The sequence below is a fragment of the Rhinoderma darwinii genome, unplaced genomic scaffold (genome assembly GCF_050947455.1).
Source record: "Rhinoderma darwinii isolate aRhiDar2 unplaced genomic scaffold, aRhiDar2.hap1 Scaffold_106, whole genome shotgun sequence".
NCBI lineage: Eukaryota > Metazoa > Chordata > Amphibia > Anura > Rhinodermatidae > Rhinoderma > Rhinoderma darwinii.
Genome location: NW_027461945.1, coordinates 316,726 through 332,500, shown reverse-complemented (window position 1 = coordinate 332,500; position 15,775 = coordinate 316,726).

Genomic DNA, 15,775 nt, shown 5'->3' with positions numbered 1-15,775 from the left:
AAGCTGATCCACTCCCCCACACCAGCCAAAATGGCTCCATTACCAATACCAGCAGAGTGCCCCATAAACAGTGCCAGTAGAGTGCCCCATAAACAGTGCCAGTAGAGTGCCCCATAAACAGTGCCAGTAGAGTGCCCCATAAACAGTGCCAGTAGAGTGCCCCATAAACAGTGCCAGTAGAGTGCCCCATAAACAGTGCCAGTAGAGTGCCCCATAAACAGTGCCAGTAGAGTGCCCCATAAACAGTGCCAGTAGAGTGCTTCCCTGCGTGCAGCCACAAGCAGGAGCTCAATGATACATGTTTACACAGCTACCATGCGGCCATAGAAATAAATATGCAGCAAGAGCCCCTGTTCTCAGCCGTCAGGAGACTTTCAGGAGACCTCCTTCTCTGCCGGGAGATTTCTTGTAGACTACTGGACAATCCTGGAGAGTAGGCAAGAATGACGTCTATGTGTTTAGTCAGACACAAACCCAAAGCACATTATTAACCCCTTCCCATCGCCGACATTATTATTATTCACATTTTTTCCACCCCACCTTCCAAAAGCCATATTTTTTTTTTAATTCTCTGTGCGGGGGGGGGGTTCGTGTGGAAAGTGAAGATATAACATAGCAGCGATAGCTTTGTTTTCTTGTTTTCACTTTTATGGAATTCACCGTTTGTAAAAATGGCTAGTTAACTTTATTCTGCGGGTCAGTACGATTACGGCAATACCAAATGTATATGTTTTTTTTATGGTTTACTACTTTAAGGGCTTGTCCACATGTAACGGAATTGCTGCAGGAATTTCCGCTTGGACTAGCAGACAATCTGCTATGGAAAAACATTTCCTGCATTTTTTTACTGTAGAAAATATTCCGGATTTTGCTGCGTTTTTTTTCCAAGTCTGTGAGATGGTGACATTTCCTCTGAAAAACGCAGGAATTCAGTCCACTTTCCGCAGCAGGAATTTACATACAGCCGGTGAATTTCAGGACTGACATTTTATGCAGCGTGTGGATAACATTCGCTCATTCACACCCACTTTGCTGCTACTGTATTCTGCTGCATATTATCCGTTCGCAACTCCGAATGGAAAATACGCAGCCATTTTCGTTACGTGTGGACAAGCCCTTACAAGGAGAAAATTCATTATTAAAAATAAAATTTGTTTTGTGTTGCCATATTCTGAGACATAACTTTTTCATTTTTCCGTCTATATGAGGGCTTATTTTCTGCAGGCCGAGCTGTAGTTTTAATTGGTACCATTTTGGGGTACATAAGACTTTTTGACCACTTTTTATAAAATTATTTTGTGGGATACGAGGTGACTAAAAAACACAGCGATTTTGGGGCTTTCATTTTATATTGTAACAGTTTGGACTTTTACAGGTGTCGCGATTCCAGATATGTTAAAATAAAAAATCCACTGCTTTTGAGCGAAAATGTTTTTATTTTTAATATTCTTTTGGTCTATGTAAAAAAAAAAAAATGAACAGGGAGATGTGCTGCCAACAACGGTAATATTTTCGGCTGCATAAACGTTACAATCAGCCGATGAACGAGCGTTATACCCAGAAAAGGAGTATACAGTTACTCACAAAAGATGAAGAATAAAATCAAAATATACAACCCATCAAACCAAACCAAACAACAATCCCCAGTAGAAGAGTAGAAGCCCTAATATTTAATATAAAAATGGAAGAATCCCCAAAATACTGCAAAGGGGGATATCACTGGCAATATTGTTCACAATCTGTGCAAAGCCATACTATAAGAAAGGCACAAATGATACCTTCTCATTCAGGTCCAAAGGAGCTTGGGTGCGTAACTTTATGATCCAACGACATTCAATTTGCTCATGAAGTTTGGCTAGATTCCCTCCTCGGGAGCCCAAAGAAAGTTTAGCAATTTCAGGAACTTTTAAATCCTGACATCTGCCCTTGTGTTTCTCCCTAAAGTGCTTAGGTATTGGTTTAAATTTGATGAGTTTCTGAGGGTCCAATTTCACTGCTGCCCTGATATCCTTGGCATGTTCCTGGGTGCGTACCCTCAGATCTCGTGTGGTCATACCCACGTATATCAAACCACAAGTGCATGTAGCGCGATATATGACCCCCGTGGTACTGCAATTAATGACGTGCACAATTTTGTGTTCATCACATCCTGATGAATCACAAAATGTGTCTGTCCTAACAATCATGCTACAGATAGAGCAGTGGCCACATGGGAATGAGCCCCACTTAGGGCCCGATGACACACAGGGAGGTACATAATGGCTTCTTACTAACATGTCCTTTAGTGTTCTGCTTCTTTTAGCCACCATCAATGGTCGGTGTGGAAGAACACCCCTAAGATCGGGATCATTCTGCCATTGTGTGTTAGAGTTGGTTACAAATCTGACCAGATTTCCTTTGATCTACGTACCTTTTGTATCAACAGAATGTCCCGATTAGTACTCCTTGCTCTTTGGCATCCTTTTTCAGCATCTATATTTCTGTAGCCACGTTGTCTTAATCTCTGTTTCAGATTTGAGGTCTGTTCTTTAAAATTCCGATGAGAATTAAATCACTCATTTAGCCCTCAAGAATTGGCCTGTCGGGATGGAACGCACAATATGAGGAGTATAAAACGATGATGCGTGCAATAAAGAATTCACCGCTGTTGCTTTCCGAAAGATGGTCGTGCTTAAATGACCGTTATACAAAACCAAGAAATTTATGTCAAGAAATTCCTACAATTTCTTAGGACTGGAAAACCCCTTTAAGCTAAAGGGTTTTCCCACTAAGAACATTTATCACCTATCCACTGGATAGGTGATAAATATATGATCGCTAAGGGCCCCACTACTGGGACCCCCACCGACCATGTACTAACTCCTTATGAAATTTTGTTCGAAAATCACCCAGGTTGCCCATAACACCTACAGACTCAGAACTATATTTGTCACATGACACCCTTGTCCAATATGTGATAAGGCTTCAGAAGAAGTTTTAGGCATGGTTTACAATGTGCGTTTTTGTTGCGTTTTTAGCATTCTTTTTTTGTTTGGTTTGATGAACTTCCACGTTAGTTTATCTACCAAAACAAAAAAAATTCATGGCAAAACCGCACAGTGTAAACCCAGCCTGAGAGAGTTAAGACTCAGGTGCAGGAGGCTCAACATAAATGTACTGAAGAGACTTATTCCGTTAATCTGTGAAACTTTATAATGATCAATTAGTTTTACATTCTGGTTTATTTACAGTGCTTTGGGGAAGTCTCTTCAAGGTACTGCTGCTGACCATCCTTACTGCCGTGAAGTGTGAAAGAAGTGATACCTGGATCGATTCTTCCTATGTGAAGAAATCTGCACATATTATTTAGACCGACTCATCACCCGTGAGAGAAACCAATTATTACTGGAGACCTGCGAGCAGTTGTAACTTGATCCTCTGTTAGACGGAAAATTCCTTGACCTGGAGGAAAAGATAAGTGGGTCTGAGGATAATATACCGCACAGAAGACCCCCAGGTGAGAAGAAGGAGGTTGCTTCATGTAAGCCCACCTCACATGAAACAGCTGCAACAGGTACTGTTCTTTGCTCCCCTACAAGAGAAAATTTCACTGTATAGTTTAGATAGACATCTAATTGTGCTCCCACAATATAAAGAAATGTAATTATAAGGTTCACTGAAATGACAACTGAGTAAAAAGATATCTTTAATAGTAACTAGTTTAAAAACAGGGGTAACACACCACTGTGACATAAGCCCCACCGTGAAAATAAAAAATGTATTAAACAAAAAAACACTGAGTTATTATGATACCTATATCTCTGTGTTTAAATGATATTTGTAGGAATCAGCATATACCCAGGGCACAGCCGTAGTACAAACCCAAATTGAAGCATAGGTGTCCGACAAAATCGGATCTCCTAACGCTGGGTGTAACACAATATAGTTGTCCCCAATGCACACATTCCATAAACATTAAACGACCCTACGCGTTTCAGATACTCATCCTCAGGGGTCCGTATCTTGGTAACTCTGGCCTCATCACCAGCGATATTAGTATTCAACAGCGGATATTCCGCTGTGCGTCACGGGAAGATGCACGTATCGATGTCAACGGCATACTTCATTGCAGGCGCTAGGTTACTATAAACGCTAAACTCCACCCATCGTATTCGGCGGCAACACATGAATTGACCAATCACAACACCCTCTCGATTCGTGACACCTGCCCATGTGACCCCCCGCCGTCAGCTGACAGCCAAAGGTCATCATCGGCCGCATCATGCCGAACGCGCAGGCGCAGTGGAAGCCAAGGACGTATCGCCCGGACTGCCAAACACGAGGAGGTAAGCGCTAAAAGATGATATGTTATAAGTATATCTTGCGGGACAGTATAACACCGCAAGTGGGCAACCTCACAAAGCAACTCAAGAGTAAATAATCACATATGAGGTGGACGAAGTTGCTGAAATCTCTATTCCTTAGAAAAACTGACAACACGATCTCTTTATGTATTGGCTAATCAGTGTAGCCATCTCAAATAGGTAATGCAAAAAATGCAGATAAACACTCACCCACCCCAAGGTAAACCACCTATAGGGGGATGGTATCACACATTTAGATAAAACATGTATAATTGGTCTGCTCATTTAAACCTGCTGGTTGTATACATTCCAGTCTATGGATCCATTGCGCTTCCTTCCGTAAAATCAGGTTGTCCCAGTCCCCTCCTCTTTTGGGGGGTCTGACGAGTTCAATTGCTTGAAATTTTAACACTGCTGCCTGGCCTTGGTGTTTAGCATGCACGTGCTTGGATATTGGAGTGTCCCTACCATGGATAATATCTCCAACATGCTCCCTAATACGACGACGAAATTGTCGTGCTGTTTTACCCACATAATTTAGGGGGCATGGGCATGTGATTAGGTAAACTACTCCTGCTGTCTTACAATTGACATAATCCCGAATATTGTATTTTTTCTGTGTGACAACACTGGTAAAACTATTCCCTTTAAGAATGAAATCACAGGCTTTACAACTACCACATCTGAAAGTGCCTGGTGTTTGTCTATCCAGCCATGTGCCCCTAGGTGAAATGGGGTCGAAACAGCTGTGCATGACTCTGTCCCTTATATTTTTCCCTCTCCGATACGTAACAGATGGCCTCTGTGTGATCTGGTCTACTAAATCTATATCAGAACTAAGAATACGCCAATACCTATTCAGTATCTGCATAATGTCATTTTGTTTTGAGTCATAGGTGCCTATGAGTCTGGTAACTTGTTCTTCTTTCCGTTTTTTAGGGACCAGGAGACATTGCCTATCTGCATCCCTTGCTCCCTCATAGGCCTTCCTAATGACACTCTCGGGGAAGCCTCTATCCTTCAATCTTGTTTTGAGTTCCTGGGCCTGGCACTCAAAATCACCCATAGAGCTACAATTCCTGCGTACTCTCATAAATTGGCCTTTCGGAATGCCACGTTTGAGGGAATAAGGATGACAGCTATTCCATTGCAAAAAACTATTAGTTGCTGTTTCTTTACGATGTACCTTTGTGCGGATTGTACCTCCTTCCGTTTTTGTGATTTTCAAGTCTAAAAAAGACAGTTCGTTTTCACTGATCTCACATGTAAACCTAAGTCCTACATCATTTTTGTTGAGGGCTGCTACGAACCTATGGAACTCATCTGCTGTAGAGTTCCAGAGAATCAGCACGTCATCAATATATCTAATCCATAGTCCAACGGATGAAGTCCAATTGACAAATTTGTCCCCAAAAACAATTGTCTCCTCCCACCAGCCAAGAAATAGATTTGCATAGGTGGGAGCAGCAGGACTCCCCATTGCAGTACCACATTGCTGATGAAAGATCTTGTCTTCAAAAATAAATATATTTTTTTCAAGAACAAACTGTAATAACTGCAAAACAAATTGGTTATGGGCAGCAAACTGTGTACCTCTTGATCCCAAATAATACTCGATCGCTTTATAACCACATTTGTGAGGTATGGATGAATACAACGCCTCAACATCCAGACTAGCCAGGATTGTATCTTTCTCCAGAGAAATACCATCAATCTGTTTCAAGACATCCATGGTGTCACGTACATATGATGTAAGACTTAAGACAAAAGGGCGCAACACCTGATCAACATAAGTACTCACATTTTGAGTTAAATTATTAATGCCTGAAACAATGGGTCTGCCACGTAAGGGAGGATACCCTTTGTGGATTTTGGGCAGGCTATAAAAACACGCCATAACAGGAAATTGTGGGTACAGGAACCCAAACTCTCCTGCACTAATCAAGGATCTGCTCTTTGCATCACTCAGAATGCTCAGCAACTCCTTCTTGAATAGTGCTGTGGGGTTATCCTTTAAAATGGTGTAACAGTTGTGGTTAAACAATATGTCCTCACACATTTTTTTATAATCATCCCTACTCATGACCACAATGTTCCCACCTTTATCAGATGCTTTTAGAACGATGTTCTGTTTTTTCTCTAGAGTGGTCAGAGCTAGTCGTTCGGACCAAGACAAGTTGTTATCCATGCCCCTACTGTCCTGACTAAGATTTTTGATCTCATCTCCCACCATATCCACAAATAAATCCACATTGGTAAAATCTCCTATAGGTGGCAGCTTTCTACTCTTCATTTTTAGGTTGGTAAAGGGACCTAGACCTGGAGCTCTTCCAGATTCCTCTAATAGCCCCTCCAAGGCTGCAAGGCCTTCCATATCAGACTCTTCCAACCCTAGTTCCATACATTTTTTTCTATTGTGATGTTTGAAAAATTTGATCCATTTGAGTTTACGAGCAAATAAATTAAGATCTTTTATCCACGAGAAAGAGTCAAATTTAACTGTGGGGACAAAGGAAAGTCCTTTTTCTAATAATGTGTTCTCTGGTGCACTCAAATTGTATTCAGATAGGTTAATAATTTGTAGCCTATCCATATTTTTTCCCTTTACTAATCCTTTTGTCCCCTCAGCATATAGCGGGAAATGGGGGGATTGTTGGCTAAAAAATTGTTGCCACTATTAGAAGAGGCTCTACCACGGCCTCTATTTCTACCTCTAGCTCCTCCCCTAAATTTTTGTTTCCCACCGCTACCACCGAAAAATGGGCCCACTCTTTCAGAGTCTGTGGTTTCACTCTCTGATGTGGAAGGGTCAGATTCCCTCGGCCCCCTATTGGTCTGTTGATATTGTTGTTGTTGTGTATGGACAAAATCATACGCTTTTTTCTCCCTAAATTCCTGTAGATCTCTCTGGAATTGGAAGTGTTTACGTTCCTTAAGATGATTGGTGAACCTCTCTAAAGTTTGTTGGAGGATTTTATCCCGTTTATCAAAACCAGGGGTATCTACCAAGGACTTAGCTGCCTCAATCTCTTTTTTAAGCTCAGCACTGATAGAGTCGAACTGAATTTTTTCTTCCTCTACCAAAATCTGCATCAGCCTAAGTGAACTCCCTGTAATCTCCTGTTCCCACCTTTCTTTTATATTAGCGGTTTTTAATCTTAATGCTGGGACAATGGGGACCCTGAGGCCTCTGGGAACTATCTTGTTCTTTAAATAGTTTTCCAGACTCTGGATCTCCCACCAACTTCTAGTATAGTCTTTATGCAATCTATTAAGGTTTTTAAAGGTAGATTTAAGAGACGCACCCTGAACTGTATACACCAGTTCACATTCAGAAAAAACGCTTTTAGCCTCACTCATCCATCCTTCTGTGTTTAAATCTGAGAGTGCAAAGGCTGCCATACCCAGATAGAACGAAATTAATAACTGTATAAATTAAATATAATTTCACTGTATAGTTTAGATAGACATCTAATTGTGCTCCCACAATATAAAGAAATTTAATTATAAGGTTCACTGAAATGACAACTGAGTAAAAAGATATCTTTAATAGTAACTAGTTTAAAAACAGGGGTAACACACCACTGTGACATAAGCCCCACCGTGAAAATAAAAAATGTATTAAACAAAAAAACACTGAGTTATTATGATACCTATATCTCTGTGTTTAAATGATATTTGTAGAAATCAGCATATACCCAGGGCACAGCCGTAGTACAAACCCAAATTGAAGCATAGGTGTCCGACAAAATCGGATCTCCTAACGCTGGGTGTAACACAATATAGTTGTCCCCAATGCACACATTCCATAAACATTAAACGACCCTACGCGTTTCAGATACTCATCCTCAGGGGTCCGTATCTTGGTAACTCTGGCCTCATCACCAGCGATATTAGTATTCAACAGCGGATATTCCGCTGTGCGTCACGGGAAGATGCACGTATCGATGTCAACGGCATACTTCATTGCAGGCGCTAGGTTACTATAAACGCTAAACTCCACCCATCGTATTCGGCGGCAACACATGAATTGACCAATCACAACACCCTCTCGATTCGTGACACCTGCCCATGTGACCCCCCGCCGTCAGCTGACAGCCAAAGGTCATCATCGGCCGCATCATGCCGAACGCGCAGGCGCAGTGGAAGCCAAGGACGTATCGCCCGGACTGCCAAACACGAGGAGGTAAGCGCTAAAAGATGATATGTTATAAGTATATCTTGCGGGACAGTATAACACCGCAAGTGGGCAACCTCACAAAGCAACTCAAGAGTAAATAATCACATATGAGGTGGACGAAGTTGCTGAAATCTCTATTCCTTAGAAAAACTGACAACACGATCTCTTTATGTATTGGCTAATCAGTGTAGCCATCTCAAATAGGTAATGCAAAAAATGCAGATAAACACTCACCCACCCCAAGGTAAACCACCTATAGGGGGATGGTATCACACATTTAGATAAAACATGTATAATTGGTCTGCTCATTTAAACCTGCTGGTTGTATACATTCCAGTCTATGGATCCATTGCGCTTCCTTCCGTAAAATCAGGTTGTCCCAGTCCCCTCCTCTTTTGGGGGGTCTGACGAGTTCAATTGCTTGAAATTTTAACACTGCTGCCTGGCCTTGGTGTTTAGCATGCACGTGCTTGGATATTGGAGTGTCCCTACCATGGATAATATCTCCAACATGCTCCCTAATACGACGACGAAATTGTCGTGCTGTTTTACCCACATAATTTAGGGGGCATGGGCATGTGATTAGGTAAACTACTCCTGCTGTCTTAAAATTGACATAATCCCGAATATTGTATTTTTTCTGTGTGACAACACTGGTAAAACTATTCCCTTTAAGAATGAAATCACAGGCTTTACAACTACCACATCTTGGCTGGTGGGAGGAGACAATTGTTTTTGGGGACAAATTTGTCAATTGGACTTCATCCGTTGAACTATGGATTAGATATATTGATGACGTGCTGATTCTCTGGAACTCTACAGCAGATGAGTTCCATAGGTTCGTAGCAGCCCTCAACAAAAATGATGTAGGACTTAGGTTTACATGTGAGATCAGTGAAAACGAACTGTCTTTTTTAGACTTGAAAATCACAAAAACGGAAGGAGGTACAATCCGCACAAAGGTACATCGTAAAGAAACAGCAACTAATAGTTTTTTGCAATGGAATAGCTGTCATCCTTATTCCCTCAAACGTGGCATTCCGAAAGGCCAATTTATGAGAGTACGCAGGAATTGTAGCTCTATGGGTGATTTTGAGTGCCAGGCCCAGGAACTCAAAACAAGATTGAAGGATAGAGGCTTCCCCGAGAGTGTCATTAGGAAGGCCTATGAGGGAGCAAGGGATGCAGATAGGCAATGTCTCCTGGTCCCTAAAAAACGGAAAGAAGAACAAGTTACCAGACTCATAGGCACCTATGACTCAAAACAAAATGACATTATGCAGATACTGAATAGGTATTGGCGTATTCTTAGTTCTGATATAGATTTAGTAGACCAGATCACACAGAGGCCATCTGTTACGTATCGGAGAGGGAAAAATATAAGGGACAGAGTCATGCACAGCTGTTTCGACCCCATTTCACCTAGGGGCACATGGCTGGATAGACAAACACCAGGCACTTTCAGATGTGGTAGTTGTAAAGCCTGTGATTTCATTCTTAAAGGGAATAGTTTTACCAGTGTTGTCACACAGAAAAAATACAATATTCGGGATTATGTCAATTGTAAGACAGCAGGAGTAGTTTACCTAATCACATGCCCATGCCCCCTAAATTATGTGGGTAAAACAGCACGACAATTTCGTCGTCGTATTAGGGAGCATGTTGGAGATATTATCCATGGTAGGGACACTCCAATATCCAAGCACGTGCATGCTAAACACCAAGGCCAGGCAGCAGTGTTAAAATTTCAAGCAATTGAACTCGTCAGACCCCCCAAAAGAGGAGGGGACTGGGACAACCTGATTTTACGGAAGGAAGCGCAATGGATCCATAGACTGGAATGTATACAACCAGCAGGTTTAAATGAGCAGACCAATTATACATGTTTTATCTAAATGTGTGATACCATCCCCCTATAGGTGGTTTACCTTGGGGTGGGTGAGTGTTTATCTGCATTTTTTGCATTACCTATTTGAGATGGCTACACTGATTAGCCAATACATAAAGAGATCGTGTTGTCAGTTTTTCTAAGGAATAGAGATTTCAGCAACTTCGTCCACCTCATATGTGATTATTTACTCTTGAGTTGCTTTGTGAGGTTGCCCACTTGCGGTGTTATACTGTCCCGCAAGATATACTTATAACATATCATCTTTTAGCGCTTACCTCCTCGTGTTTGGCAGTCCGGGCGATACGTCCTTGGCTTCCACTGCGCCTGCGCGTTCGGCATGATGCGGCCGATGATGACCTTTGGCTGTCAGCTGACGGCGGGGGGTCACATGGGCAGGTGTCACGAATCGAGAGGGTGTTGTGATTGGTCAATTCATGTGTTGCCGCCGAATACGATGGGTGGAGTTTAGCGTTTATAGTAACCTAGCGCCTGCAATGAAGTATGCCGTTGACATCGATACGTGCATCTTCCCGTGACGCACAGCGGAATATCCGCTGTTGAATACTAATATCGCTGGTGATGAGGCCAGAGTTACCAAGATACGGACCCCTGAGGATGAGTATCTGAAACGCGTAGGGTCGTTTAATGTTTATGGAATGTGTGCATTGGGGACAACTATATTGTGTTACACCCAGCGTTAGGAGATCCGATTTTGTCGGACACCTATGCTTCAATTTGGGTTTGTACTACGGCTGTGCCCTGGGTATATGCTGATTCCTACAAATATCATTTAAACACAGAGATATAGGTATCATAATAACTCAGTGTTTTTTTGTTTAATACATTTTTTATTTTCACGGTGGGGCTTATGTCACAGTGGTGTGTTACCCCTGTTTTTAAACTAGTTACTATTAAAGATATCTTTTTACTCAGTTGTCACTCCCCTACAAGAGGTCAAGAATAATAGCATTAGATTCTACAGTATTTGATGACAGACAGTCTCCTGAAACTCTGCAATGGCCGACTTCTTCAATCCACTTGGACCTAAACCAGACAAAGGACTATGGAGTTTCATTGCTCGTAGCTCTATACATCAAAGTCTATGTATTTCAGCTTTCTGACATCATTCTTTTCTTAAAGCAATCTGACAACAACACTCTTACCAAACAACATAGAATACTCCAACGTGACTTCAGTGAAATACAGGAGTGAATTGTATATTACTGCAAACTAAATCGGAAGTACTGATACCTACGATTATCGACTTTCTGACATCATTCTTCCTTAACCCCTTCCCTCTTTGGCCGCTTTTGACCTTCCTGACAGAGTGTAAAGGATCTGCCAGGTACTACGTCTGTGTATACTCCCGAGATTAATCAGTCGACACCTGAGGCCAGACCTCTTAGGGCATGACCACACGTGGCGGATTTCCTCCGCAACTGTCCGCATCAATGCCGCACAGAATCTGCGTTGCAGATTCTGCTGCGGATCTGCACAAAATGTGCAGTACATTGATGCGGACTAGCTGCTGCGGACTGCGGGAAAAGTGCTTCCCTTCTCCCTATCAGTGCAGGATAGAGAGAAGGGACAGCACTTTCCCTAGTGAAAGTAAACGAATGTCATACTTACCGGCCGTTGTCTTGGTGACGCGTCCCTCTTTCGGCATCCAGCCCGACCTCCCTGGATGACGCGCCAGTCCATGTGACCGCTGCAGCCTGTGCTTGGCCTGTGATTGGCTGCAGCCGTCACTTACACTGAAACGTCATCCTGGGAGGCCGGACTGGAGACAGACGCAGGGAGTTCTCGGTAAGTATGAACTTATATGTTTTTTTACAGATACATGTATATTGGGATCGGTAGTCACTGTCCCGGGTGCAGAAACAGTTACTGCCGATCGCTTAACTCTTTCAGCACCCTGGACAGTGACTATTTACAGACGTCTCCTAGCAACGCTCCCGTCATTACGGGAGCCCCATTGACTTCCTCAGTCTGGCTGTAGACCTAGAAATACATAGGTCCAGCCAGAATGAAGAAATGTCATGGTAGTAAAACCAATACGCTCCGCAGCACACATAATATCTGCGGACTTCATTGCGGAATTTTGACTCTCCATTGAAGTCAATGGAGAAATTCCGCCATGAGTCCGCCACTGCTCCGCAACAGACAGAGCATGCTGCGGACACCAAATTCCGCTCCGCAGCCTATGCTCCGCAGCGGAATTGTACGCATCGTCTAAACGAACACTGCTAAATTAAAGTGAAAGTCAATGGAGAAACGGCTCCGCTGCGGATTAACGCTGCGGAGTGTCCGCAGCGGAATTTAAGTGAAATTCCGCCACGTGTGAACCCGCCCTTAGACTGACACCGGCTCCCACCAACCAGGGTGGCAGGCTCAGGAGTGGGAGAGCCTATCGCGGCCTGGTCAGTCGGAGTTAGCTCCGCCCCCTGTTCATTTATACCTGCCGTGTTCTCTTCCTCAGTGCTTGTTATTCTTCTTGGATTCCTGGCCCCACTGCTGCCTTGCTCCAGCCTGCTTCTGCCGTGCTTCTGCCTTGCTTCAGTTCCGCTTATCCTGCTTCGCTTTGCCCCTGGCTTGCTTCCTGCTCCGTGCTCTGCGTTTGTATACTCCACTACATCCTGATCCTGACTGGCTCATTCACCGCTCCGTTTCCTCGTGGCGTTCCGTGGCCTACTGCCCCTTCCCTTGCGTGTTCCCTGTTTGTACTCCCTTGCACTTAGACAGCGTAGGGACCGCTGCCAAGTTGTACCCCGTCACCTCGGGCGGGTCGTTGCAAGTAGGCAGGGACAGGGCGGTGGGTAGATTAGGGCTCACTTGTTCCCTTCACCTCCTTCCTGCCATTACATAATAACAAGCCCATACCTAGTCTACTATTTCTCCTACTCTGACGCTATCATGGACCCCCTTGAGACCCTGACCCAGCAGATGCAGGGCCTCTCCCTACAGGTCCAGGCCCTGGCTCAGAGGGTCAACCAGGCTGACGCTGCCTTAGTAGTACCCCTCACAACACCTCTAGAACCCGACCTCAAGTTACCTGACCGGTTCTCAGGGGACCGTAAGACTTTTCTCTCCTTCCGGGAGAGTTGCAGACTTTATTTCCGCCTAAAACCTCACTCCTCAGGTTCCGAGAACCAGCGGGTGGGTATCATTATATCCCGACTCCAGGAAGGGCCCCAAGAGTGGGCCTTCTCCTTGGCTCCTGACGCCCCTGAACTTTCCTCCGTTGATCGTTTTTTCTCTGCCCTCGGACTCATTTACGACGAGACTGACAGGACTGCCTTAGCCGAGAGTCAGCTGGTGACCTTACGTCAGGGTAGGAGACCTGTTGAGGAATACTGTTCTGATTTTAGAAAGTGGTGCGTAGCTTCTCGGTGGAACGACCCGGCCCTAAGGTGCCAGTTTAGGTTAGGATTATCTGACGCCCTGAAGGATCTGCTGGTTAACTACCCCTCTTCTGACTCCCTAGACCAGGTTATGGCCCTAGCAGTACGACTTGACCGACGTCTCAGGGAACATCAGCTTGAACGTTTCAATGTGTTCCCCTCTGACTTCCCTGCGATTCCCCCCGAGGTCCCGTCTCCTCGCTCTTGCATGGAGGACTCGGAGGTACCTATGCAACTCGGGGCCTCAATGTTCCCTCGACAACGTATACAGTTTCGCAGGAAGAATGGTCTCTGCTTCTATTGTGGGGACGACAAGCATCTACTGAACACCTGTCCCAGGCGCAAGAATAAACAGCCGGAAAACTTCTGCGCCTAAGTGATCATCGGGGAGGTCACTTGGGCGCACAGGTATTTCCCGTTAATATGAAACGCAATAAAATTTTGCTTCCCTTTCAGGTCTCGTTTGCTGGCCGGTCTGCCACTGGCAGTGCCTTCGTGGATTCTGGCTCATCTGCTATTATCATGTCTGTGGAATTTGCTATGTCTCTAAAAATGCCTTTTATTGATTTGCCTTATCCTATCCCGGTAGTGTGTATCGACTCCACTCCTCTTGCTAATGGTTATTTTACTCAGCATACTCCTGTTTTTGAACTCCTTGTTGGCTCCATGCATTTGGAGCAGTGCTCTGTACTGGTGATGCAGGGATTATCGTCCGATCTGGTATTAGGTCTTCCCTGGTTGCAGCTGCATAATCCCACGTTTGATTGGAATACTGGGGATCTCACCAAATGGGGTAGTGAATGCCTGATGTCATGTCTTTCGGTTAACTCTATTTCTCCCCGGGAGGAGGTAAACACGCTTCCTGAGTTTGTTCAGGACTTCGCTGATGTGTTTTCTAAGGAGGCCTCCGAGGTGTTGCCCCCTCATAGAGATTACGATTGCGCCATCGATTTGGTGCCTGGTGCCAAGCTTCCTAAGGGTAGGATATTTAATCTTTCATGTCCTGAACGTGAAGCTATGAGGGAGTATATCCAAGAATGCCTGGCCAAGGGTTTCATTCGCCCCTCGACTTCTCCTGTAGGTGCTGGCTTCTTCTTCGTGGGGAAGAAGGATGGTGGTCTTAGGCCGTGCATTGATTATCGGAACCTGAATAAGGTCACCGTAAGGAACCAGTATCCCCTTCCTTTGATTCCGGATCTTTTTAATCAGGTTCAGGGGGCCCAATGGTTTTCTAAGTTCGATCTACGGGGGGCATATAACCTTATCCGCATCAAAGAGGGGGATGAGTGGAAAACTGCGTTCAACACACCCGAAGGTCATTTCGAATACCTGGTCATGCCCTTTGGGTTGTGTAATGCCCCTGCCGTCTTCCAGAATTTTATTAATGAAATTCTGAGAGATTACCTGGGTAATTTTCTTGTAGTGTACCTTGATGACATACTGGTGTTTTCCAAGGACTGGTCCTCCCACGTGGAGCATGTCAGGAAGGTCCTCCAGGTCCTCCGGGAAAATAATCTGTTTGCGAAGACCGAAAAATGTGTGTTTGGGGTACAGGAGATACCATTTTTAGGTCAAATCCTCACTCCTCATGAATTCCGCATGGACCCTGCCAAGGTTCAGGCTGTGGCGGAATGGGTCCAACCTGCCTCCCTGAAGGCGCTACAGTGTTTTTTGGGGTTCGCTAACTATTACAGGAGATTTATTGCCAACTTCTCGGTCGTCGCTAAGCCTCTTACGGACCTTACTCGCAAGGGTGCTGATGTCCTCCATTGGCCCCCTGAGGCCGTCCAGGCATTTGAGACCCTCAAGAAGTGCTTTATCTCGGCCCCCGTGCTGGTTAAGCCCAACCAAAGGGAGCCATTTATTGTGGAGGTTGACGCATCCGAGGTGGGAGTGGGGGTCGTCTTGTCCCAGGGTACCAGCTCCCTCACGCATCTCCGCCCCTGTGCTTACTTCTCTA